At 42.8% G+C, this 25,175-nt stretch overlaps 1 protein-coding gene across 4 annotated transcripts in view; it reads right to left on the bottom strand.

The window, feature by feature from the left end:
* The window catches only part of LOC122550057 (patched domain-containing protein 3-like), a 50,759-nt gene that overhangs the window by 20,815 nt on the left and 4,769 nt on the right, over positions 1-25,175 (bottom strand). For 3 of the 4 annotated variants that reach the window (XR_006311732.1, XM_043690522.1, XM_043690521.1), the window contains one exon: positions 6,131-6,292. The exons of the other annotated variant lie outside the window; for it this stretch is intronic. The gene's annotated coding sequence lies outside the window, so the exon portion shown is untranslated. The remainder of the gene's footprint in view (positions 1-6,130; positions 6,293-25,175) is intronic. 4 annotated transcript variants of the gene reach the window in all.

The following is a 25,175-nucleotide window of genomic DNA, read 5'->3' on the forward strand; positions in this document are numbered from 1 at the left end:
GAGAAGCTCCACTGCTCTTGTCATCCAAGGTTCCTTTATCTTACTATTTCTTGCCTGTCTCAGAGGGACATATTTATTCATCACTCGCAACAACTGTTCCTTAAACAGTCTCCACATGTCTATAGTGCCTTTACCATGGAACAATTGCTCCCAGTCCATGCTTCCTAACTCATGTCTAATCGCATCATAGTTTCCTCTTCCTCAATTAAATATCCTCCCATTTTACCTAATCCTCTCCTTCTCCATAGCTATGTAGAATGTGAGGCAGTTGTGGTCACTATCACCAAAATGCTTTCCCACCACAAGATCTGATACCTGCCCCGGCTCGTTTCCGAGCACCAAGTCTAGAACGGCCTCTCCCCTCGTCAGCCTGTCAACATACTGAGTTAGGAAACCCTCCTGAACACACCTTACAAAAACAGCTCCATTCAACTCTTCTGCTCGAAGGAGGTTCCAATCAATATTGGGGAAAGTTAAAGTCACCCATTACAACAACCCTACTACGTCCACACTTTTCCAAAATCTGCTGACCTATGCTTTCTTCAATCTCCCTGCTGCTAATGGGGGGCTGTAGTAAACCCCTAACGAGGTGACTGCTCCCTTGCTGCTCCTAATTTCCACCCTAACTGACTCAGTAGGCAGATCTTCCTCGACAATGGAAGCTTCTGTAGCTGTGATACCCTCTCTGATTAGTAGTGCTACACCCCCTCCTCTTTTTCTCCCCTCCCTATTCTTTTTAAATGCTCTAATATACAAAATATACAAAATGAAGACAGGTATGGATAGTCAGAATCATTTTCCCAGGATAGAAATGTCAATTACTATGGGACATAAGTTTAAGATAGAAGGGGGAAAAGTTTAAAGGAGATGTGAGAGGCAAGGTTTTTTTTAAACCACAGAAAATTGGAAGGGGCTAGCATGTGCTGCCTGAGGTGGTGGCAGAAACAGGTACAATAGCAATATTTAAGGACTAAATGGCCTTAACCTGTGCTGTACAGTTCTTTGTGTACATTGGGAAGACATTTAGTGTGAAAGTGAGGGCTGCAGATGCTGGAGATCAGAGCTGAAAATGTGTTGCTGGAAAAGCGCAGCAGGTCAGGCAGCATCCAAGGAACAGGAGAATCGACGTTTCGGGCATAAGCCCGAAGACATTTAGTGTTACAAGGTAAACACAAATTATCAAATTAACATTGGGTGAACATCTCATAGGTTGTACTTTAAATGGCCAATGCAGTCAAGATGGATCCCAAACATGTATTAGCAATACTGTGTGTTAATGAATCTCATTAAAACGGATTCCTGTTCTTGGTTTTCAAAGATCAAGCTTTGCAACACCTACAGAGTATCTCCATCTCGGACCATCTTAACAACTGTTCATGTCTTAATAGTTCAATCTTCTCCAAAGAATGAGTGCCTCAGGACTCATTATCAGAACAACTTCAGATTTTATCAAACTGCTAACTTCAACCAAACTAGTGAATTTCTCTAAGCTCAGATTTTTTTCACAATTGCGTCAATCAAATATTGCTTGTGGTTTTCTTCACTAGGTAAAAAGATTCAAGACATTTAGGGTTACAAGGTAAACACAAATTGTCAAACTAACATTGGGTGAACATCTCATAGGTTGCACTTTAAATGGCCAATGCAGTCAAGATGGATCCCAAACATGTATTAGCAATACTGTGTGTTAATGAATCTCATTAAAACGGATTCCTGTTTTTTTCTTCACTACAATTAGCTGCACTTAGCCAGCAATGATGGGTCGCATGACTTCTTTTAGCCCTCACTTATTTCACAGCGGAGTCACCACTCCCTGGAACTTCTCCTGAGCCCTAACTGCCTGAAGTTTGCTTACAGCAGTACTTGTGCTGATAAGACTCACTTCTGCCTCAGCAGTTTCCAAGTTCTAAGCTGCAACTAATCTGTTCCAGAAAATACACACCCAGAAAAGCTGAAAGCAGTAAACTTTCAGGGAAGCTCCACTAGCGCCATGACAACTTAACCTGCTTTGAGCTATGCTTAACCTGACCTCACTGAATGTAGCAAATGTACTTTAACTCCCAAAACAATCTTCTTGTACTGTCATTACTACAAGTGCGCAGACACCATGTGAGCAAGCCCACCTTTCTAGCTGTTAACTTCTTAAAAGGTAGTGATCATATTGTTTTAATATATTTTTATCACATTTTCATATTAAGCAAATGAGTAAGTGAGGAATATAATGTGGGAAAATATGAGGTTATTCACTTTGGCAGGAAGAGTTTAGGAGATGAATATTATTTAAAATGTAGAAAAACTGCACAACACTGCACAACAGAGGAATTTTGTGCATAAATCACAAAAAGCAACCATTAACTTCAGCAGGTATCAGAGAAGACAAATGGAAAGTTGGCCTTTATTTGAAAGGAAATGGAACATAATAATAGGAAAGTCTTGCGAAAACTATGCAAGTCAGATCAAAGCTGGAATATTGTTAACAATCTTGGGCCTATTATCTAAGGAAAGATGTACTGGCATTGGATGCAGTCCAGAGAAAGTTCACTTGGCTCATTCTAGGTATGGAGAGAAGACAAATGGAATAGGTTGAGCCTGAAGTCCAAAAGAATGAGATGTGGATCTTATTGAAACACAAGATTCTTAGGGGCATGACACGGAAGGTTGCTTCCACCTGTGGAAGAGTCTAGGACCAGAGGGCATAATTTCACAGTAAGTGGTAGGCCATTTAAGACAGAGATGATGAGAAATGTCTTCTCTCGCAGAGTAGTGTATTTGTGGAATTCTTTACCACAGTGGGCTGTAGAAGCTGGGTCACTGAGTATATTCCAGGCTGAAATAAACAGATTTTTAATCAGTAAGGAAATCAAGGTTATGGGGAGAGAGCAGGAAAGTGGAGCTGGGAATGATCAGATCAGCCATGATCTCGTGGGTGAAGTTGACTCGATTGGCTCAATCGCCTGCTTCTGCTCTTACATCTTATGAAACTAGGCTCTAAATTTAAACAAATACCAAACTTCAAAGGAAATTATGAAGGAATGAGGGGCTGGGCTGGCTGTAAAAGACTTGGTAACTTGATTTAAAAGCATGAGAATGGATTGGCAATGTTAATATCCAAGGAAAAACTACATGCGTTGTAACATTTATACATTCCTTTTAGGCGAAAGAACACAACTGTGAAAATGGCTCACCTGTGGTTAACAAAAGAATTTAAGAACAGCGTTAGATCCAAGGTCGTTTGCTGATGCTACAAAAAAGGCCCTCATTGTCAGGTATGCTTTTTTGGTTGCAACCATTCTTTTTTACTACCAGGATGTTTCACAAAGGGCAAATATTTTTGATTGCATAATAACAGCCTTCCGCCGGTGTTCTTAGTGGACTGGGAGCAGTTTAGAATTCAGCAAAGGAGGACCAAGAGATTGATTAAGAGGGGAAATATAAAGTAAGAGAGTAAACTTTCATGGAAAATAAAAGCAAACTGTAACAGTTTCTATAAGCATGTAAAAGGAAAAAGTTTGGTGCAAACAAATGTAGGTCTCTTACAGTCTGAATAAGAACAATTCATAATTGGGGGCAGGAAATGGCTGAGTAATTAAACAAGTGCATTAGTTCTATCTTCCCAGAAGACACAAATTGCCTTCTTAGAAATGCTACAGAAGCAAATGTCAAATGGGAAAGAAGCATTTAAGGAATTCATATTAACATTTTATAAGTGTCAGAGAAATTATTAGGATGATATGCTGATAAATCCCAAAGGCTAATAATCAACATCCCAGGGAACTAAAGAAGGTGGCCATGGAAATAGTGGGTAAACTGGTCATCATTTCCAAACCTCTGAAGATTCTGTACAGGCTGGGCAGATTGCAGGGTGGCAAATGTAACACAAACTATTTTTTTTAAAAAGGAAAAAGAGGGAGAAAACAGGGAATTACAGTTCACTTTGTTTAATATCAGTAGTAGTAAAAGTACTGGCAATTATTATAAAGGATGAGATCACAGGACACCCAGAACATACCAATGGGATTTATGAAAGGAAAATAGTATTTCACAAACCAGCTGGAGTTTTTTGTGAGGGTGCAGCTAGTAGAATAGAGGAAGGCAAAACAAGAAACTTGATACAGTTTCACATAGTTTAGTGTGCAAATTCAAAACACGTGGGATTGGTGGTAATACAGCTGGCATGGATTGAAAATTGGTTAGCAGACAGGAAACAGACAGTAGGAAAAATGAGTCTTTTTCAGAGTAGAAGGCAGTGATAGTGCTTTAGTAGCTTGGGCAAAAAGGAGAAAATGAGGACTGCAGATGCTGAAGGTCAGAGTTGAGAGTGTGGTCTGGAAAAGCACAGCAGGGCAGGCATCATCCAAGCAGCAGGTGAATTGACAATTCGGGCAAAAGTCCTTATTCAGGAAGGGCTAATGCCCGAATCGTCATTTCTCCTGCTCCTCTGATGCTGTCTGACCTGCTGTGCTTTGCCAGCACCACACTCTCTTCCTAGTTTGGGCCTCAGCTATTCGGAATATAAATCAATGAGTCAAATATAATATTCCCAAATTTGTTGATGACACAAAACTAAATGGGATTGTGAATGGCGAGGGAATGTAAAGAGGCTTCAAGATGACATAGACTAGTTGAGTGAATGAGTAAGTACGTGGCAGATGCAGTATAATGCGGATAAATACAACGTTGTCCACTTTGGTGAGAAAAACAAATTGGCAAAGTAATATTTAAATGGTGATAATTGGTCAAGGTGGAAATTTACAAGGTGCCTCTGTACACTAGTCACTGAAACCAAGCATGCAGGTGCAGCAAGCAATTCAGAAAGCAAATGGTATGCCGACCTTCATGGCGAGAGGGGTTGAGTACAGGAACAAAGAAATCTTATTGCAGCTGCACAGGGGTGTGTGTGTATGCGCACCTAGAGTATTCTGTGCAGTTTTTAACTCCTTATCAAACAAAAGATATACATTCTATACAGAGTACAGCTAAAGTTCACTGGACTAATTCCTGGGACGGCAGTTTGTCTTATGAGAACAATGCAAATTGAGTGGACACTTTATTCACTGGAGTTCAGAAGAATGAAAGAATCTCATTGAAATGTTTAAAATTCTGTCAGGGCTGGTCAGGGTGATACAGCTATACTACCTCCCCTGACCAGAGGGTGAAGAGAAAAGGTCATTAGGAATATTGGGAAGGACATCCAGCTTGGGGGAGGGGAGAAAATTCTAGAATAGAACCTCAACAGTGTAGGAGCAAGCCATTTGGCCCATTGAGTCCATACTGACCCTCCAAAAAGCATCATTCCCACACTCCCACCCTATTTCTACAATTACCTTGACTAATTCACCTAGCCTACACATCCCTCACACTATGGGCAAATTAGCATGACCAATTGACCTAATCTGCACATCTTTGAACTGTGGGAGGAAACCAGAGCACCCAGAGGAAATCCAAACACAGGGAGAATGTGCAAACTCCCCACAGACTGTTGCTCAAAGCTGGAATTGAACCAGGTCCCTGGTGCTGTGAGGCAGCAGCGCTAACCACTGAGCCACCGTGCCACACTTTACACAAAACACAGTGAACCTCAAAAACTGTGTGGTGAAATCCAAGATGGCGGCAATCTGAAAAGTCTGCAAGCAAGGTGGGATTCTACACCTCCCCCATTAGCCACCCCTAAGAAAGACTGGTAGCACAAAGCAGGAAAAGAACCTCGAACCTCTTAAATTTTGATTTGCAAATTCTGGGATCAAGATGAAGACGAACAAGGGAAAGGAAGGAAAAAGGATTACAGCAGGCAGGGCATTCCCCTATTGTGTCAGGCGCACCCACAGTGCTGCTCCGACTCCCATGGCAGCGCCTTTGAACCCGGTGGAGCAGCAGCATTTACTCTCAGAGTTCATAAAACTCCGAGGAAAAATTGAAACAGTGCTAGAGCTGATCTCTGCCATGCTGAAAAAGCACGAGCAGAGGATCTAGATGTGGGATTGACGTGTGGAAGTGGTCGAGCAAAGGATTGCGGCATCGGAGACTGCGACGGAGAACTTGGAGGGGCAGATCCAAACCTTGGAAGGCCAGGTTCAGGCCCTATTGGATGAGGTTGACAACCTTGAGAACCAAGATCGGAGGAAAAACTTACGGGTCATCGGTCATCCAGAATGCGAGGAGGGCAAGAGTCTGGTTGGATTCTTGGAACAGTGGCTCCCAAAGTTCCTGGGACTGGAGATCGAGTCAGGCCAGGTGAGTGTGGAGCAGGCCCACTGGATTGGCTTCACCGCCCGGTCCTAGTGTGACTCCAGCACTATAAAGAGAAGCAGTTAATAACAGAAACCTCCACAGGACTGGCAAGAGATCCACAGACCCTGGCGAATAAAGGTTCAAGAATAATGTTCTTCCAAGACTCTTCCAGAGCCATAATTAAGAGGAGGAAATCCTTTGATGAAGAAATTAAGAGACCTGAATATTCAATATTCTCTGAGGTACCCAACATTACTGCGTTTTAATCATGGAGGGTCTGTTTATATTTTCGACTCGGCAGAAAAAGCAAAAGAATTTTTGAACTCTAAAATAAATGACTTGGGCAGTGGGGGGAGTAGATAATTACGGACAATGGTATTTTTTTTACTTTTTCTTTGTTCTTTTCCCTTGGTTTTTGGTCCTATAGGCTTGGCACTGCTTTGGTGTAAAACATAGTTTGTTTAATATTTCATCCATTTTGTAATTATCTGTTACTTCACTGCTCTTTTTTCTGGGTGAGGGGTGGTTATTTCTTTTGTGTAAAGATGTATGGAATTGAGGTACGGAGGGGGAGTGGACGGCGTCCATTGTTAATGTCCATGGGTGTAAATAACTTGTTTTCTTTGTTTGTGCATTGCTTGGGTCTGCGGCGCAGCCTTAGCTGGAAGGAACCAGGATGGCTGTAAGGTTTGGAAAGAATGCCCCCTATGGGTGACAGGGGGAAATCTCTAGCAATTTGTGGTTTAGATGTTTATTCGTTCAATTTCAGCGTAGTGGTCAGATTTTTTAGTTTCAGTAGAGTTTGTAGGGATAGTTTTTTTTAGATTCTGTAAAGTCTGTTTTTTCCATTTGCTGCACATTCAATAAGCTTCTTCCTCTCGGGGACCAAGGGCTGTGGTGGGCAGTCATGGCCCATGATCCGTTCAGATGGTGCACCTGGAATATAACAGCAAGCTATTCTCCCGGTTAAAGGAAAAAGGTGCTCTCAAACCTTAGGAAGGAAAGGGTTGACATTACTCTGCTGCAGGAGACACACTTAACTGATGGGGAACATTTGAAGTCACAGCAAGGGGATATGATAGGGTATTCTTCTTCAACTCTGAAAGTAGAGGAATGGCCAGACTGGTACAAAAGAACCTCCCTTTCCAGATAATAGATCAAATCAGGGATGAACACAGGCATTCAGCATTCTCAAGACCTTAGTACACGGAGAACAGTATGGCATCTTGAACATTTATTGTTCCCCAGTGCACACCCTCAAATTTTTCATTGACGCAGGCTTTAAATTCATGGCTCTTGAGGTGCACCGCACAATCATTGGAGGAGACTTTAATCGTCTCATGGGCCCCGGGGTAGACAAGATGCCAAGGGATCTGTTAGGTATACCCTTGCAATCTAGGCAGCTTGTGGACTTGTGTAGGGAGTTGGGGCTAGTGGATGTATGGAGGTGTCTCCACCCTAATGAGAGGAATTTTACCTTCTACTCCAACCCACACAAGTGCCACATAAGAACTAATGTGTTCTTTATTACATTGGTTGTTTAGACTCATTGTTTAGACTACAGGATTGGGAACGTAACTATTTCGGACCATGTGGCAGTGTACTTGGATATCAAGATTAAGGGTAATGAAACTGGTGCATGGCACCGGCGTATGGATCCATTTCTGTTGAAGGTTGGCAAATTTGTGGAGTACACTACAAGAGAGTTCAGGGTCTTCTGGACCATCAATTCGGTATGGCCAGTAATCCATCAGTGCTTTGGGAGACCACCAACGTGTATTTAAGGGGTTTGATCATCTCATATTCAACAACTAGAAAGAGGCAGAGAGGGGAGCAGCAGCTGGTGCTTGAGGCCTGGCTGGAAGCAGCCGAGTCAGCATATTATAACAGGCCATCTGTGGTTAAGTTACAACGAGCCATTGCTCTCTGGGCTGCTCTGGACTCTGCACTTACGGAGGTGGCAAAAGGAGAGGCCTCCTTTGCAAAGCAAAGGTTGTTCGAATGTAGGGATAATCCAGGTAAATTCCTGGCTTACCTGGCTAGAAAGGAAAGTGCTCCGCAGTCCATTGTATCTATTAGGGAGAGAGTTGGTACTATCATCCATGAGCTGAAAAAGATTAATGCCAGATTTTGGGAATTCTATACAGAGTTATACCGGTCAGAGGGTTTTGAGGATGAGTAGCGAGAATGGACTCCTTTTTCGAGAACTTGGACTTCTCTGGTATAATTGCAGAGCAGGCCTCCATTTTAAATACACTCCTGACAATACAAGAAGTACAAGAGGCAGTAAGGCAGCTCCAAAGTGGCAAATCACATGGCCCAAATGGGTTCCCAAGTGAGTTTTACAAGGAGTTTATATACATGTTGGCTGAGCCACTTCTGTGAATGTAGTCACTTGTAGGCTGGAAAAGGTACTGCCTGTTATTATAAAACAAGGCCAGACAGGTTTTATCAAGGGTCGAAGCTTGATATCAGGAGGGTATTGAATATAGTGCAAGTATGTCAGCAGAGATTGATTCCGGGCTCGGTGGTCTCCCTGGATGCAGAAAAGGCGTTTGTTCGGGTGGAGTGGTCATATCTCTGTGCGTTCTGGATTGTTTTGGTCTTGGGGGAGCCTTCGCTCAGCGGGTGGCATTGCTATATAATGATCCTAAGGCAGCGTTATCACAAACAGTGTTAAATCGGATTATAGTACTGGGAGAGGTAGCTGACATGGGTGTCCTGTCGCGCCCCTGCTATTTACCTTGGTAACTGAACCGTTGGTAGAGGCCATCCAGAAGGATCCTGAAATAGTAGGGAGGTAAAAATAGTAGGAAGGCCAAAGGATATCCTTCTGTTTCTGACTAACCCGGAAAAATCCGTACCCCAGCTAAAACAAAAAATTAAATTATTTGGCTGTTTTTTGGGATACAGGATAAATTTTATAAAGTTGGAAGCCATGTCCCTGTGGGATTGGTGGGAGTGCCTGAGCTGGAGGATGGAACGCAGTTTCTCTTTCAGGGTTGCCAAAAGGTTTTCTCTATTTGGGAATTATTATTACCCACCCCCGTCTTCTATCAGATGTACAGAGGTAACTTTTGCTATTGTTTAATAGGATAAAACAGGACCTGCAGTGATGGGATGGATTACTAATAGCATGGTTAGGCCGAATAGCCTTGATTAAAATGAATGTTCTTCCTCAGCTATTATATCCTACAAGGACGCTCCTGTTGTTGCTACCCTGACAGGTGCTGTAGAAGTTCACTGGTTGGCTTGAGTCCACAAGTGTCCCCTCTTAAATTTACTATTTATGGATAAGATGAAATCCATGGCTGAGCATTGTAAGAGCCCAATTATCTTAAACATACTGAAAGCATGGAGAATAATGCGGCAGGGTAAGGGCAATTTGCTTAAGACCTCGCCGTTTACCCCCCTTTGTGGGAGCTCCAGGATTCAGGCTGGGGCCAATGGACTTTGGCTTCAAAGCATGGGAGAGCAAGGAAATCCCCTGTTCAGGAGACGTATTTGAGGGAGAGGTCTTGACGTCTTTTAACCAATTAAGTCAGAAATATGGGCTACTTAGTAGGGACCTCTTCCGATACTTCCAGGTTAGGGATTACATACATAGGAGGACCACGATCTTGGCTCAGCCCTACAAGCCGGACAGAGAGAGCAGAGTGCTCCAGTGTGCGGGTGCTCTCTCAGTCAGTACCATATATCATTTACAGAGAGGGAGTAACTTGGGAGATATGGAGATACTCCATGGAATCTGGAATCAGAAACTAGGAGAAGAAATTTCATCAGAAACATGGGAGGATATATGGGAGAATGTGAAGAAAATCTCAATATGCAATAAAGCACAAGCTATGCAATTCAAGGTTCTTCACAGGGCCCATATGGCACCAGAGATGTTAACAAATTACAAGAAGGATCGTCTCCAGGATAGCCTAAATGTAAAATTAGCACAGGCACCCTTATACATTGCTTCTGGTCATATTTCAAGATTCGTAGATACTCGGGTGCCATAGTGAATGAGTTGGAGAAGATCCTGGGAATTAAGGCAGACCCGGTGTCCCTTCTTTTGGGAATCTGCCCTCTCAGAATGAACATGGGAAGAGGTTATTTAACATTCTTACATACTGTGCAAGAGGAACATTATAATGAATTGGACTTCAGAAAAAAACCCAGGTCTTACAGGGTGGTGCAGATTCGTGATGGAGCACATCCCCTAAGATTATCTTACAAATATGGAGCAATTTTAGAAGACGTGGCAATTACATAGACATGGATTTGCCGGTGATACTGACTAGAGCTTTTGTCTAGGCGTGGGGGCCAGATTTGGTAATTACTGGTATAATAATTGTTGCTCCTGTGGACAGGAACTTTGGTAAAGGCGTGGCGAGTAGAGTAATGTAACTTAATTTAATTTAAATTTAAATTTAATTTCACTTCATTTAATTTGATTTTAGTTTAATTTGAGTAAGTATAAGACAATTGTATCTTGTAGGACAGTAGGGTAGTTTATTATTATATTACAATAATATTAGCAATGTTGTGTTATCCCTATTCTTTTGTATGTTTGTATTTTTATAATTTTTTTGTAAAAGAATAAAAAAAATGTTTTCCAATATAAATATATTGAAAAAAGACTGTGTGGTGGTCATTCCATCCTACGCTGTCATGGACAGTTTTATCGACAACAGGCAGATTGATGAGGATGAGGTGAAGTATGTTTTTCCCCTCACTACCTGCTACAGATCCAATGAGCAGCTCTGTCCTTTAGGATTTGACCAGCTGGTCAGTAGTGGTGATACTGAGATACTGTTGGTAATGGATATTGAAGTCCTCCATTTAAAATACATTCTGGGCCCTTGACACCTTCAATGATTTCTCATGTTTAGATTTAGATTTTATTGTCATGTGGACACAGATAAAGAAGTACAGGGAAAAGTGTCTAATGTCGCCACACACGGGACCATCCTAGGTACCGAAGTATCTAGGTACAGAAATCTCAGATACAAAGTAGTAAAGAAACAAAGTTTAAAATGTTAAGCATTTTAGACTGTCATAGAATAAGCAGAAAAGAAGGAAATAAAGTAATAGTTACCATTAAAGTTCTTAATGTAAACGAGAAAGATAAAAGGAATAAATTTTAAAAAGTTTAACAGTCTTGGAGTGCTTATTGGGGGACCAATCTCTTCCCCTTAGGTCACTCTCTGGGAGACCTTAGCTGTCTGTTCCCGCTGCTGCAGATACCAGGAAACCTCCCGCACTGCTCACTTTTCCCATATTGGGCCACAATACCACTATTGCAGTTGCTCCCGCTGAAGCTGCCACCTTAGATCTCCTCTTGCTGCCTTGGAAGAAGTCCAGGAACAACCCATTCGCAGCCTCCGATTGCAGGACCTGCTCACAGTCTCTGATCACCTGACTATACCTCACTCTCACTGGTAGCTGCCTCAAATGCTGGATTGACAGACCACCACGTGCCTCCACACACTGGGCCAGGAGGACCCCTGGGAGTCTGGGAGTCTGGGAGAAGAAAGAAGACAAGAAACAGAGAGAAAAAAAAATGACAGAAACATAAGGAATGGACGCGCTCTAGCTGAGCGCCTTACTCTGAAACACCTCGAGTCTACCATGTAGTATTCAACTTTAAAGAATGCTGATCCATCAGCTTTTTCTTGGGCGTGGGTGTTCATATCGAGTGACTTCATGGGATAGAACATAAAACATTACAGCACAGTAGGGGCCCTTCGGCCCTCAATGTTACGCTGATCTGACTGACCAATCTAAAGCCTATTTATCCTACACTATTCCATTTTCATTGATATGTCTATCCAATGACCATTTAAGTGCTCTTAAGTTTGGCAAGTCTACAACTGTTGCAGGCAGTGCATTCCACACCCCTACTGCTCTCTGAGTAAAGAAACTACCTCTGACATCTGTGCTCTATTGATGTAGGTTTGCTCACTGAGCTGGAAGGTTCGTTTTCAGATGTTTCATCACCATACTAGGTAACATCTTCAGTGATTGTTGTTGAAACTTTATTGCTGGAACAGCACAGCAGGTCAGGCAGCATCCAGGGAACAGGAGATTCGACGTTTCGGGCACAGGCCCTTCTTCAGGAATGAGCAGAACAGAAACAGAATCCCCAAGTGGAAAATGAAGTGTTGTTCTTTGAACTTGCGTTAAGGAACACTGCAACAGATCTGGGACAGCGACCGTCGCGTTGTTGTGGTTTGGCGGTAGATGAGCCCAATGACCTGCATATCCTCGGTGGAGTGGGAGGGGGAGTTGATATGCTGTGCTACAGGTGGTTGGGTTGGTTCGTCCGGGTGTTACAGGGTGGTTGGGTTGGTGAGCCTCCGAATGAAACACTGGTGGTGTAGCCCACTTTATATTTATATATTTGAGTTTCCTCGGGCTGGTGATGTCATTTCCTGTGGTGACGTCATTTCCTAGGATGATGTCATTGCCTGTTCTTTTTCTCAGGGGTGGTAAATGGGATCAAAGTCAATGTGTTTGTTGATATAGAGCCACGCTTCTAGGAATTCTTGTGTATGTCTCTGTTTGGCTTGTCCTAAGATGGATGTGTTGTCCCAATCGAAGTGGTGTCCTTCCTCATCCACAACAGACTCCGTAAATACAACCAAAAAATTTTGCACCAAAAAGCTTTAGTCACTAATGCAACAGACCATGAATGGACAAACAGCCATAGATATTAAACAGCGACATACACAGAAAATGAAAAAAACTAGACCTGCAAAAAAATAACTAGACAAACTTACACAAAATAACAACACTGACAACACAGAAGCATGGATAAAAATGAAACTTATCTGAGTGACCCTTAACAGGCACTGAAAAAAAGTCTTAGTAAGAGAATTAAATTATAACTTCCAGGATGCAGACAAGAAAGATTTCTTAGCAGCATTAGAAACAATACTGAAAGACAACAAACTCACAAAAGAAACCCAGCAAACCATCAGACAGGCAGTCGCACCAACACACTCAATAAACAAGAAAGAAAAGCACTAAAAAGACTAAAAAACGATAAAAACATTGTTATCCTACCTGCAGACAAAGGACGCTTGACAGTCACCTTAAATCAAAGAGACTACTTTGAGAAAGCAAATGCACAACCTGCAGATACAAACACTTACCAACAAGTGGCAATAGACCCAACCCCACAACTAGAGAACTGAATCAAAGCCCTACTCAAAAAAACTCTAGAAATCTGGAGAAATAAGTAAGACCAACTTTCAAAGAAATGAAACCAGACGGATCCAACACACCATGCTTCTACGGATTGCCCAAAATTCATAAACCAGGGGCCCCCCCTCAGACCCATAGTCTCATTACCTGCAAGACAAACTTACAGATTGGCCAAGGAGCTACACAAAAGACTAAAATACTTATCAGAAGACTCACGCCACTCCATCCAAGAATTCCTGAAGACCAAAGACACCAAGACAGAAGAGGATGGAGTAATTATCTCCTTTGATGTAACAGCCCTGTTCACATCCAATGTCAACCTGGCCAAGGAACCACTGACTACATTATTAGAAGAACCAAACACACATGCACCGAACACCGCCAACATCATCACCAAGGACAGTATCGTCAAGCTAGTGGACCTATGCCTTACCACCCACTTCACCTTTGACAACAAAATCTACAGACAAACCAACAGAACACCCATGGGATCTCCGATATCAGGGTTCTTAGCAGAGGCAGGAATGCAGAGACTCTAAGAAACAGCTTTGCCAAACATCCAACCCAAACTTTGGGTCCGCTGTGTGGATGACACCTTTGTCATCACTAAACGAAATAAATTAGAGGAAACCTTCAAGACCATCAACAATACCCTTACTGGCATAAAATTCACTAAAGAAGAGGAAAACAACAACAAACTGCCATTCCTGGATGTCACAGTAAAATGAACAGCAAATGGGGAGCTTCAAACCAGCGTCTACAGGAAAACAATACATATGGACCAAATATTGAACTACTGGTGCAATCATCCCAACATCCACAAAATGAAGCTGCATCAGAACATTATTTCAATAAGCCATCACACACTGCAGCACAGAGGAACTACACACAGAGTAAAAAAACACCTAAACAGTGTACTCAAAAAGAATGGTTATCCAATGGACAAAGTTCGTCGATTTCTCAGCAACAAACCACAACAAAACACATCCAGAAACCCTAGCCACTCTACCCTACATCAAAGGCATCTTGGAAATGACTGCCAGACTACTCAGACCACTTGGCATCATGGTAGCCCACAAACCCACCAACACACTAAAATAGCAGCTAATGAACTTGAAAGGCCCTATACAGACAAGTAAAACTAATGTCATTTACAAAATACCGTGCAAGGACTGTAACAAACATGACAGCGGACAAATTGCAGAAAACTAGCCACCAGGTTACATAAACATCAACTAGCCACAAAATGACATGACCCTCTCTTATTAATATCCTTACATATGGATGAGGAAGGATACCACTTCGACTGGGACAACACATCTATCCTAGGACAAGCCAAACAAAGACATGTACGAGAATTCCCAGAAGCATGGTATTCCAACTGGAACTCTATCAACAAACACATCAATTTGGATCCAATTTACCATCCCTGAGAAAAAGAACAGGAAATGACATCACCATAGGAAATGATGTCACCACAGGAAATGAGATCACCAACGCAAGGAAACTCAAACATATAAATAGAAAGTGGGCTACACCACCTAGTATAGTGATGAAACGCCTGAAATCAAACCTTCTAGCTCAGTGAGCAAACCTACATCCAGAACCTCAGCCTGAGCTACAAATCTTCTGAAAATTCACTATCTGTCCTATATCTATCAACCCTCAATTTAAAGCTATACCCCCTCGTACTAGCCATCACCATCTGATGAAAATGGCTCTCACTGTCCACCCTATCTAACCCTCTGGTATCTTATATGTCTCAATTAAATCACATCTCAACCTTCTTCTCTCCAACGAAAACAGCCTCACGTCCCTCAGCCTTTTCTCATAAGACCATCTCTCCATACCAGGCAACAACGTAGTAAGTCTCCTCTGAACCCTTTCCAAAGTTTCCACATCCTAATGCGGTGACCAGAACTGTACACAATACTCCAGGTGCGGCCACGCCAGAGTTTTGAACAGCTGCAGGATGACTTCATGGCTCCGAAACGCAGTCCCTCTATCAATAAAAGTTAACACATTGTATACCTTCTTAACAACCCTACCAACCTGGAGGCAACTTTCAGGGATCTATGTACACGGACACAGATCTCTGTGCTCATCTACACTACCAAGAATCTCATCAATGCCCCAGTAATCTGCATTCTTGTTGCTCCTTCCAAAGTGAATCATCTCACACTTTTCCTCATTAAACTCCATTTGCCACCTCTCAGTCCAGCTCTGTAGCTTATCACTGTCCCTCTGTAACTGCAACATCCTTCAGCATTAACCACAACTCCATCGACCTTAGTGTCATCTGCAAATTTACTAACCAATCCTTCTACGCCCTCATCCATATCGTTTATAAAAATGACAAACAGCAGTGGCCTCAAAACAGAACCTTGCAGTACACCACTAGTAACTGAACTCCAAGATGAACATTTCCCAACAACCACCACCCTGTCTTCTTTGAGCTAGCCAATTTCTGATCAAAACCTCTACATCACCCTCAATCCCATGCCTCCGTAGTTTATGCAATAGCCTACCTTGGGGAACCTTATCAAGCACCTTACTGAAATCCATATACACATCAATCACTTTACCCTCATCTATCTGTTTGGTCAACTTCTCAAAGAACTCAGCAAGGTTTGTAAGGCATGACCTACCCTTCACAAAATAGTATTGACTATCCCTAATCAACTTATTCCTTTCTAGATGATTATAAATCCTATCTCTTATAACCTTTTCCAACATCTTACCCAAAACCAAAGTCAGGGTAATTACCATGGATGTCTCTACTGCCCTTCTTGAACAAGTGGACAACATTTGCTATCCTCCAGTCTTCTGGCACTATTCCTGTAGACAATGACAATATAAAGATCAAAGCTAAAGGCTCGGCAATCTCCTCCCGGGCTTCTCAGAGAATCCTAGGATAAATCCCAACTAACCCAGGGGACTTACCTATTGTCACACTTACCAGAATTGTTAACACCTCCCTCTTGTGAACCTCAATCCTGTCTAGTCTAGTAGCCTGTATCTCAGTATTCTCCTCAATAACATTATCTTTTCCCAGGGTGAATACTAAAGAGAAATATTCATCTGGTGCTTCTCCTATCTCCTCAGACTCTACGCACAACTTCTCATTACTATCCTTGATTGGCCCTAATCTTTCTCTGCTCTTTCTTTTATTCCTGATATACCTACACAAAGCTTTAGGATTTTCCATGATCCTATCTGTCAATGACTTCTCATGTCCTCTCCTGGCTCTTCTTAGCACTCTCTTTGGGTCTTTCCTGGCTAACCTGTAACTCTCATGCACCCTAACTGAGCCTTGTGGAATCAATTTGATAATATCTGGGACTGCTTTCTCCCAACTGTATAGCACTGTGCCACAATATCTGATTCTCTCCTGCTTAAACCGATAAATATCAAGTGCCATATATGAGCGATGGAATGAGCATCTCTTACAAGATAGAGTCATCATTACCATCACTATGTTCCCGCAATTTACATCCTGAGGTCATCATTAACTAAAAGCTTAACTGGATTGTGATTATGAACCAAAGAGTGAGTATTCTGTGTAAATAATTCACCTCCTGATTCCCAAAGACTTTTCCACCATCTGTAAGGCACATATCAGGAATGTGATTGAATAGGCCTTGTCCTCTTGTACTGTCCCACCCCTGGACTAGGAGACCAGGATTCCAGTCCACCTGCTCTTGAGGTGAGTGTAATAATACCAGTGAACAAGTTGATTGGAAAAATAGGTTAAATTTAAAAAATGAGTAAACTTTGCTAGCCTGAGTGACTGCGACTCCAATGACACACTAAAATACTCAATATTAACCAGGACAACAAAATAATTCCACAGAGGCTGTTATCCCGTCACCAAGTCACCCTTTATTTGCACCTGGAGAGTCCTTGGCACTGATCCAGCTCTCTGCCTGACACTCCCGTTCTCATCTGTCAGCCAGGGCTCCCCGTATGGGGATGTAAATCTACTCCAAATCAGGAAACTCATATTCTATGAGGTACACCTGGCTGACCTCATTACAATCGCCTCATCTCTTCCACTCCCATCTCACCAAGTCCAAGCACAGCTGTTTTGTTTGCAGTTGCTCCTGGGGTCAAGTTCCTCCACCTCTGCCTCTGACATGGGCAGCGTGTAAAGCACACTAGCTCACCTCTTGCACCCGGAGCGTCTCAGAAGAAATTCATTCTCCTCTTCAGGCAGCAAAGGCATCAACATCCTCCATGTCCATTTCAGATTCTGTGGTATCTTCAACACTTGATGGATAGGGAGAACCCATGGGCACTGGAACAGTTGGAAAGCTTGTAAGGAGCCGGGCATCTTTTGCTCCTGCACTGTTTGCAAATTTGCAGCTTTTATATGGTCCATGTGCTTGTTCACGGCCATCACATCTACCTGAACTTTACACATCACTGGACCTGAACTTGCGTTAACCATGCCTCTTATCCATGCAGAGCTATTCTTGAGATTCCTACACCAACTTTCATCCCCTGAAATAAACACTCACTTAGCAGAGTCTTGTGTCCAGCTTTGGCACTCCTGATGCCAATTAACCACAACCAACACTTACCAACCTGTGCCCCCCCCCCCACCAACATCCGGGAAGATCGATTTAACCTGGTGCAAAGTTGCCTCCCCATTAACAACTTTTCTGGAGCTATCCCTATCGTTTTATGAGGAGTGGTCAAATAATCAAATAGGAACCGGGACAGTTTCATATCTAGTGAAGCTGTAGGCTGTTTTCTTAAGCTTACCTTCAAATTTTGGACTGCCTTTTCTGTTAGACCTTTGGACAATGGATGGTATAAAGCTGTCCTCATATGACAAATACCATTGAACTTTAGGAAATATTCAAATTCCCTGCTGGTAAACGATGCCCCATTATCTGTGATCAACACTTCCAAGAGTTTTTTTCCAGCAAAAGATGGGCACAGATTTTCTATCATTGTGTTTGACAAATGAACTCTGTGCATGTCCAACCATGTTAAGTGGGCATCTACAGTGCCTAAGAACATTGAGCCCATGAAAGGAGCTGCATAGTTGACGTGTAACCGGAGTCCAGGGTTTACCCAGCCTGTTCCACGAATGTAGGGCAGTTGCTGGCGATAATGTTTGTCCTTGTTGGCACTCTGGGCACTGCCCCAGCAATGCAGCTATGGGTCTGCATCCAATCCTGGTCACCAGATGTAACTTTTCTCGCTAACATATTCACTTTGGAAACTCCTGGATGACTCTGGTGGAGTTCAGCTGATATCTGGTGGTGACATTTGCTGGGGTCAATCACTCTTGCTCCCCATAATAATATGCTGTTCTCTACTGTGATCTGGTCTCTCCAGGTTCAAAAAGGTTACAATTCTGGTTGTGATGGCCCTCTGGTTTCCCACATCACCACTGGCAGAGGTTTGTAGTTTATCACTTTACAAATTTACATCTGTAAAAGGTATTTGTGGAATTTCTTGACTCCATCTCTGACTGCCAAACCTTTTTTCTCTGTCTGGGCGTATTTACACTCTGCATGAACCAAAGTCCTGGATGCATACACTATTGGGTGTTCCCCTCTATTGGGCCACCTACGAGCTATTTCTACCCCAATGCCCAATGGGAAGGCATCACACATCAGCACCAGATCTCACTAGGGATTACAGTGTGCCAACACCTTTGAGAATGCTAGCTGTTTCTTCATTTCGCTGAAAGCTCTGGTTTGGCTACATGATCATTTCCAAGGCTGAGCATTTTTTTACAATTTGATGCAAAGGTGCAAGGATGGAGACCAGGTTATATATGAACTTTCCGTAATATTTCACCAGCCCTAAAATCATAGAATCCCTACAGTGTGGAAACATGCCATTAGGCCCAATAAGTCCACACCAACCCTCTGAAGAGTAACCCACCCAGACTCATTCCCATACCCTATTACTCTACGTTTACCCATAACTAATGCATCTAACCTACATATCCCTGAACACTGTAGGCAATTTAGCATGGCCAATTCACATAACTTGCACATCTTTGGTTTGAGGGAGGAAACCCACGCAGACATGGGGAGAATGTGCAAACTCCACACTCGCAGTCGCCCAAGATGGGAATTGAACCTGGGTCCCTGATGCTGTGAGGTATCAGTGCTAACCACTGGGCCACCATGCCACCCTTGGAAAGACCTAAGCTCCAATTCAGGTGTGGGAGCCTGGGCAACTTTGATCACCTTCACTTTATCTTCTAACTGGTGTAACCCAGTCGTGTCAACTCTGTAGCACATGAAGGTCACTTGGGGTGCCTGGTATACATATTATTCCATTCTAAAGCATTTGCCTGCCTGGGAGGAACATCTAAGGAAGATATCCAAGTTCTCTCAAAGCTCCTTACTGGTCTTTCCTGTTATTAGCACGTTGTTTAGACCATCAACAATGATCTAGGGTAGACTTTGCAAATTGTTTTCCATCGTCCGCTGAAAAATTGCACAGACTGTTGATATCCCCAATGGCAGTCTCGTATATTCACACAAACCATTATAGGTATTAATTGTAGCAGACGTCTAGGAATCCTCGTCTAACCTAAGTACACATGGCTCATGTCAAGCATCGCCTGCCAGCTTTGCATGAAGATCTTCTGTGCCAAGGACCGGGTATTTATCCGGCTGTGAAAAGTGGTTTACCAAGTGTTTAACATCCCCACTAAAATAAAGCACCCCATTGAGCTTCATAATCAGTGCTGCCCATTCTGCAAATGGCATTGGGTTTGATGATTCCCTTGCTTTCCAGCCTTCTAATTTCTGCCCCTAAAAATGCCTGTAAGGCAAATGGTCCTGCGTGGGCCTTGCAGAATTGTGGAATTGCTTTCTGGTCAACATGCTCCTTAGATAGTCCTGAGACCATCCTGAAAAATTTCTGAGTATTTAATTAGGACTCAGGCAGCTATTTTCTAATCAAAACATTGAGACAAGTTGGTGAATCTTTCTCAACCAATTCTGCCCCACCAAGCTTGGAACAGAGGCTTTTACTACAATCAGTGTTGACTGAACTAACTGCTTCGCATAAGAGGCTGTCACTGAAGTCGCACCCTTAATCTGAAAAGGTTCCCTAGTATAGGTTCTCAGTGTAGCCCAGGTCTTTGCACAAATTTAATTGTTGGAGTCCAGAGCGAACTTTGTTAAAGACTGAAACAGCTGCACCAGTGTCGACCTACATTATAAACAGGTGACCATTTAACCAAATGTTTATTTTGATTGGTTCTAACTAGGATGTTGCTGAGCCATTTAACTGTTTCAAACCAGATGTGGGTGAACTTTCCAAGGTGTATACTGTCCAGGATACCAGCCTGAGGTCTCTTACTCAATTTAAGGTCTCATGGGATTCTTTTGATGTCTCTACTCCGCATACCAGCAGCAATGGCTTCTGAACAAAATTTTAACTGTTTGATTGAGGCTTGGCTTTATTTTGGGGTTTTGCTATGGGTTGACCTACAAACCCACTCTTCAGGATATGTCGAGTGAGGCGATGTAATTGCCTTCACTCAAGTGGTGTTCCCCAAGCTCAGTTGGACTGGCAAGGGTGTCCAATTCCATTTGAATACCCTGCAACTCTCATGCTCCACTTTCTGAATTTTCCAATGATAAAGCCAGTTGTAGAGTATGTTTGAATTCTGCAAGGCCCATGCAGTGCCATTTGTCTTATGGGCAAAATTAGGGGTAGAAATTAGAAGGCTGGAAAACAAGGGAATCATCAAACCAGTCCAGTTGCAGAATGGACAGCACTGATTGTGAAGCTCGATGGGTCGGTTCACTTTTATGGGGATGTTAAAGACTCGGTAAACCACTCTTCACAGCTGGATAAATACCCAGTCCTTGGCAGAGAAGATCTTCATGCAAAGTTGGCAGGGGGGTGCTGTCCTTCACGAAGCTTGACATGGGCCATGTTTGCTTTAGATGGTAGGTGCATTTGCATGGTTACATCATTCATTCCACTCTCAACACCTCTGGAATAACTTCACAATGGCTGGTATCCCAGCACCAAGTCACCCTTTATTTACATGTGCAGAGTTCCAGCTCCCTAAGATGCAGCTGTCAGAGTTAACAGGATGTCTGACACTTTTTTTTTCCCCCTTTTTGTTTTCTTTTTTTCCTTCTTTTTTAACCCCCACACTACCACCTAAGTGCGGTAGTGCTTATTTTATCCCCAGCACCCATGGTGTGTGTGTGTGCAGGTGTGAGACGTCTGACACTTCTTATCTGACAGCCCGGATTCCCTGATTGGAGTAGATTAACAGCACCAGTCAAGGAACTCCATTGGCACTCCATTGAGTCCTTACATATTAATACCACCACATGTGTTTTCCTATCTTCCTGGTGGTGGAATTTGAATAAAGATTCGTGCACTTTGTGTCTTTCACTGTGTCTCACACCTGCACACACACACACCATGGGTGCTGGGGAAAAAATAAGCACTACCGCACTTAGGTGGTAGTGTGGGGGTTAATTTTAAAAAAAAACAGGAAAAAAAAAAGAAAAAAAAAGAAATAGAGAAAAAAGAAATAATACCACCACAGGTACACTATTGCTGCAAACTGCAATACATTGAATTTGAATTGAATTGAATTTATTGTCACTTGTACCGAGGCACAGTGAAAAGCTTTGTCTTGTGAGCAATACAGGCAGATCATAGAGTTAAGTAGCATAGATAAGTAAATAATAGGTAAACAAAAACACAGATACAGGTGAATGCTAAGAATTTGAGAGTCCATTCAGTAGTCTAACAACAGTAGGGTAGAAACTGTTTTGAAACCAGCTGGTGCACGTGTTCAGGCTTCTGTACTTTCTCCCCAATGGCAGAGGTTGTAGAAAAGCACTGCCAGGGTGGGATGGATCTTTAAGAATGCTGGCAGCCTTTCCTTGACAGCGGGCCTGGTAGATGGATTCTATAGATGAGAGGTTGGCCTTTGTAATCGTCCGGGCTGAGTTCACCACTCTCTGTAACCATTTCCGATCTTGAATGGTACAGTTGCCATACCAGGTAGTGATACATCCAGACAGAATGTTCTCAATGGTGCACCTATAAAAGTTGGCAAAGGTACTCGCCGTCATGCCAAATTTCCTCAACTGCCTGAGGAAGAAGAGACGTTGTTGGGCCTTTGTAACCAGTGCGTCTACCTGAAGAGTCCAAGAAAGCTTGTTGATGATGACCACTCCCAGGAGCTTGACACTCTCCACTCGTTCCACCTCTGTGCTGTTAATGTGTAGGGGGGCATGAGTAACATCCTGCTGGAAAGTCAATAACGAGTTCCTTGGTTTTGACAACATTGAGAGCTAGGTTGTTCTCAGTGCACCATTTTTCAGAGTCTTCCATCTCGCACCTTTAGTCTGTTTCATCACCATCTGAGATTCGACCAACTATGGTGGTGACATCAGCAAACTTGTAAATGGCATTAGTCTGGTATTTGATGACGCAGTTATGGGTATACAGCGAGTACAGTAGGGGGCTGAGTAAGCACCCCTGGAGGGCCCCAGTGTGAGAAGACAGGCAAGAGATGGCTGAGCCCCTGGAGCAGACTTTTTTAAAAAATCATTTACAGCCATAGGCGAGGTGACAAAAGAATGGAGGGTGGCTGATGTTGTGTCTTTAAGAAAGACTACAAGGAGAAGCCTGGGAATCATAGATTGATGAATCTGACATTAGTCATTGGTAGATTTTTGAAGGGGATTCTGAGAGGATCTACATGCATTTGGAGAAGCATGGACTGATTAGAGATAGTCATTATGGCTTTGTGCATAGGAAATCATGTCTCACAAACTTGAGTGAGATTTTTGAAGATGTGACTGAGAAGATAGAGGAGGTCAGAGCAGTAGGAGTTGTCTAAGTGGACTTTAGTAAGGCCTTTGACTACGTACCGCATGGTAGACTAATTTATAAAATTGGACCACATGGGACCAGAGGACAGCTTGGCAATTAGATACAAAATTGGCTTGGTGTTAGGAGACAGAGGATGGTGGTGGCGAGTTGTTTTTTGGACTGGAGGCCTGTGACAGCAGTGTTCCCGAGGGATCAGTGCTGGATCCCCTGTTGTTTGTCATTTACCTAAACAATTTTGATGAGAGTATAGGAAGCACGGTGAGTAAGTTTGCAAATAACACCAACATCGATTGTATAGTGGACAGTGAAGAGATTTATCTAAGTATACTTGATCATCTGGGCACTGAGCTGAGGAGCAGCAGATGGAATTTAATTTAGGTAAATGTGAAGCGTTGCATTTTGGTAAGACAAACAAGGCCAGGATTTATACAGTTAATGGTAGGGCCCTGGGAGTGTTGTTGAACACAGACACCTCGGGGTTCAGGTACATAGTTCCTTGAAAGTTGTTTCACAGGTAGACAGTAAAAGAAGTGATTGGCACACTTGCCTTCATTGCTCAGTCCATTGAGTACAGAGGTTGGGATGTCATGTTGCAGATCTACAGGATGTTGGTGAGGCCACATTTGGAGTATTGTGTACAGTTCTGGTCACCCTGCTATAGGAAGGATATTATTAAACTGTAAAGGGTGCAGAAAAGATTTACAAGGATGTTACTGAGACTCGAGGGTTTGCATTATAAGGAGAAGCTGAATACATTGGGACTCCTTTCCCTGGAACATAAGAGGTTAAGGGATGAACATATACAAATTATGAGGGACATAGATAGGGTGAATAGCAAAGGTGTGGGAATTCAAAACAAGAGGGCTTAATTTTAAGGTGATAGGAGAAAAATTTAAGAGGACTTGAGGAACAACTTTTTTCCACAGACAGGGTGTTTCGTATGTGGATTGAACTGCCAGAGGAAGTGGTAGATGCAGCTGCAACATTTAAGTGACACTTGAATAGGCACACGAATGAGAAATGTTTAGAGGGATATGGCCAAACACAAGCAATGGGCATAGTTTAGTTTGGGAGACCTGGTCAGCATGGTGGAGTTGGATCAATTCTACGACTCTATACCCCAGAAGCAAAAGCTGGGCCTTGATCATTTTCAGGTACTAACATTTTGTCAGGAATTTAATTCCACCCTTTTTGAGCTAAAAAAAAATGTTCAATGACATTAAAAACCTAAGCTTGTTTTCATTTTCACCAGAAAAAAAGGGGGAAGAGCTCTGACAAAACCATGGAACTTTTTTTTATCATGTATAAAACATGCATACAGAATCAGAGTCATACAGCACAGAAACAGACCCTATGGTCCAACTCGTCCACACCTACCAGATATCCAAAATGAATCTAGTCCCATTTGCTAGCACTTGGTCCATATCCCTCTAAACCCTTCCTATTCATATACCCAGCCAGATGCCTTTTAAATGTTGTGATTGTATCAGTCTCCACCACTGCCACTGGGAGCTCATTCCATACATGTACCACCTTCTGCATGAAAACATTGCCCCTTAAGTCCTCTTAAAATCTTCCCTCTCTCACCCTTTGCCCTCTAGTTCTGGACTCCCCCAGCCCAGGGAAAAGACCTTGTCTGTTTACTCTCTCCATGCTCATGATTTTATAAACCTCTATAAAAGGTCACCCCTCAGCCTCTGACGCTTCAGGGAAAACAGCCCCAGCCTATTCAGGCTCTCCCTACAGCTCAAACTCTCCAATCCTGGAAACGTACTTGTAAATCTTTTTTGAATCCTTTCAAGTTTCACAACATCCTTCCTACAGGAGGGAGACCAGAATTGCACACAATATTCCAAAAGTGGCCTAACAATGTCCTGTACAGCCACAACACAACC

Source organism: Chiloscyllium plagiosum, chromosome 5, assembly GCF_004010195.1.
Source record: "Chiloscyllium plagiosum isolate BGI_BamShark_2017 chromosome 5, ASM401019v2, whole genome shotgun sequence".
NCBI classification, from domain to species: Eukaryota; Metazoa; Chordata; class Chondrichthyes; order Orectolobiformes; family Hemiscylliidae; genus Chiloscyllium; species Chiloscyllium plagiosum.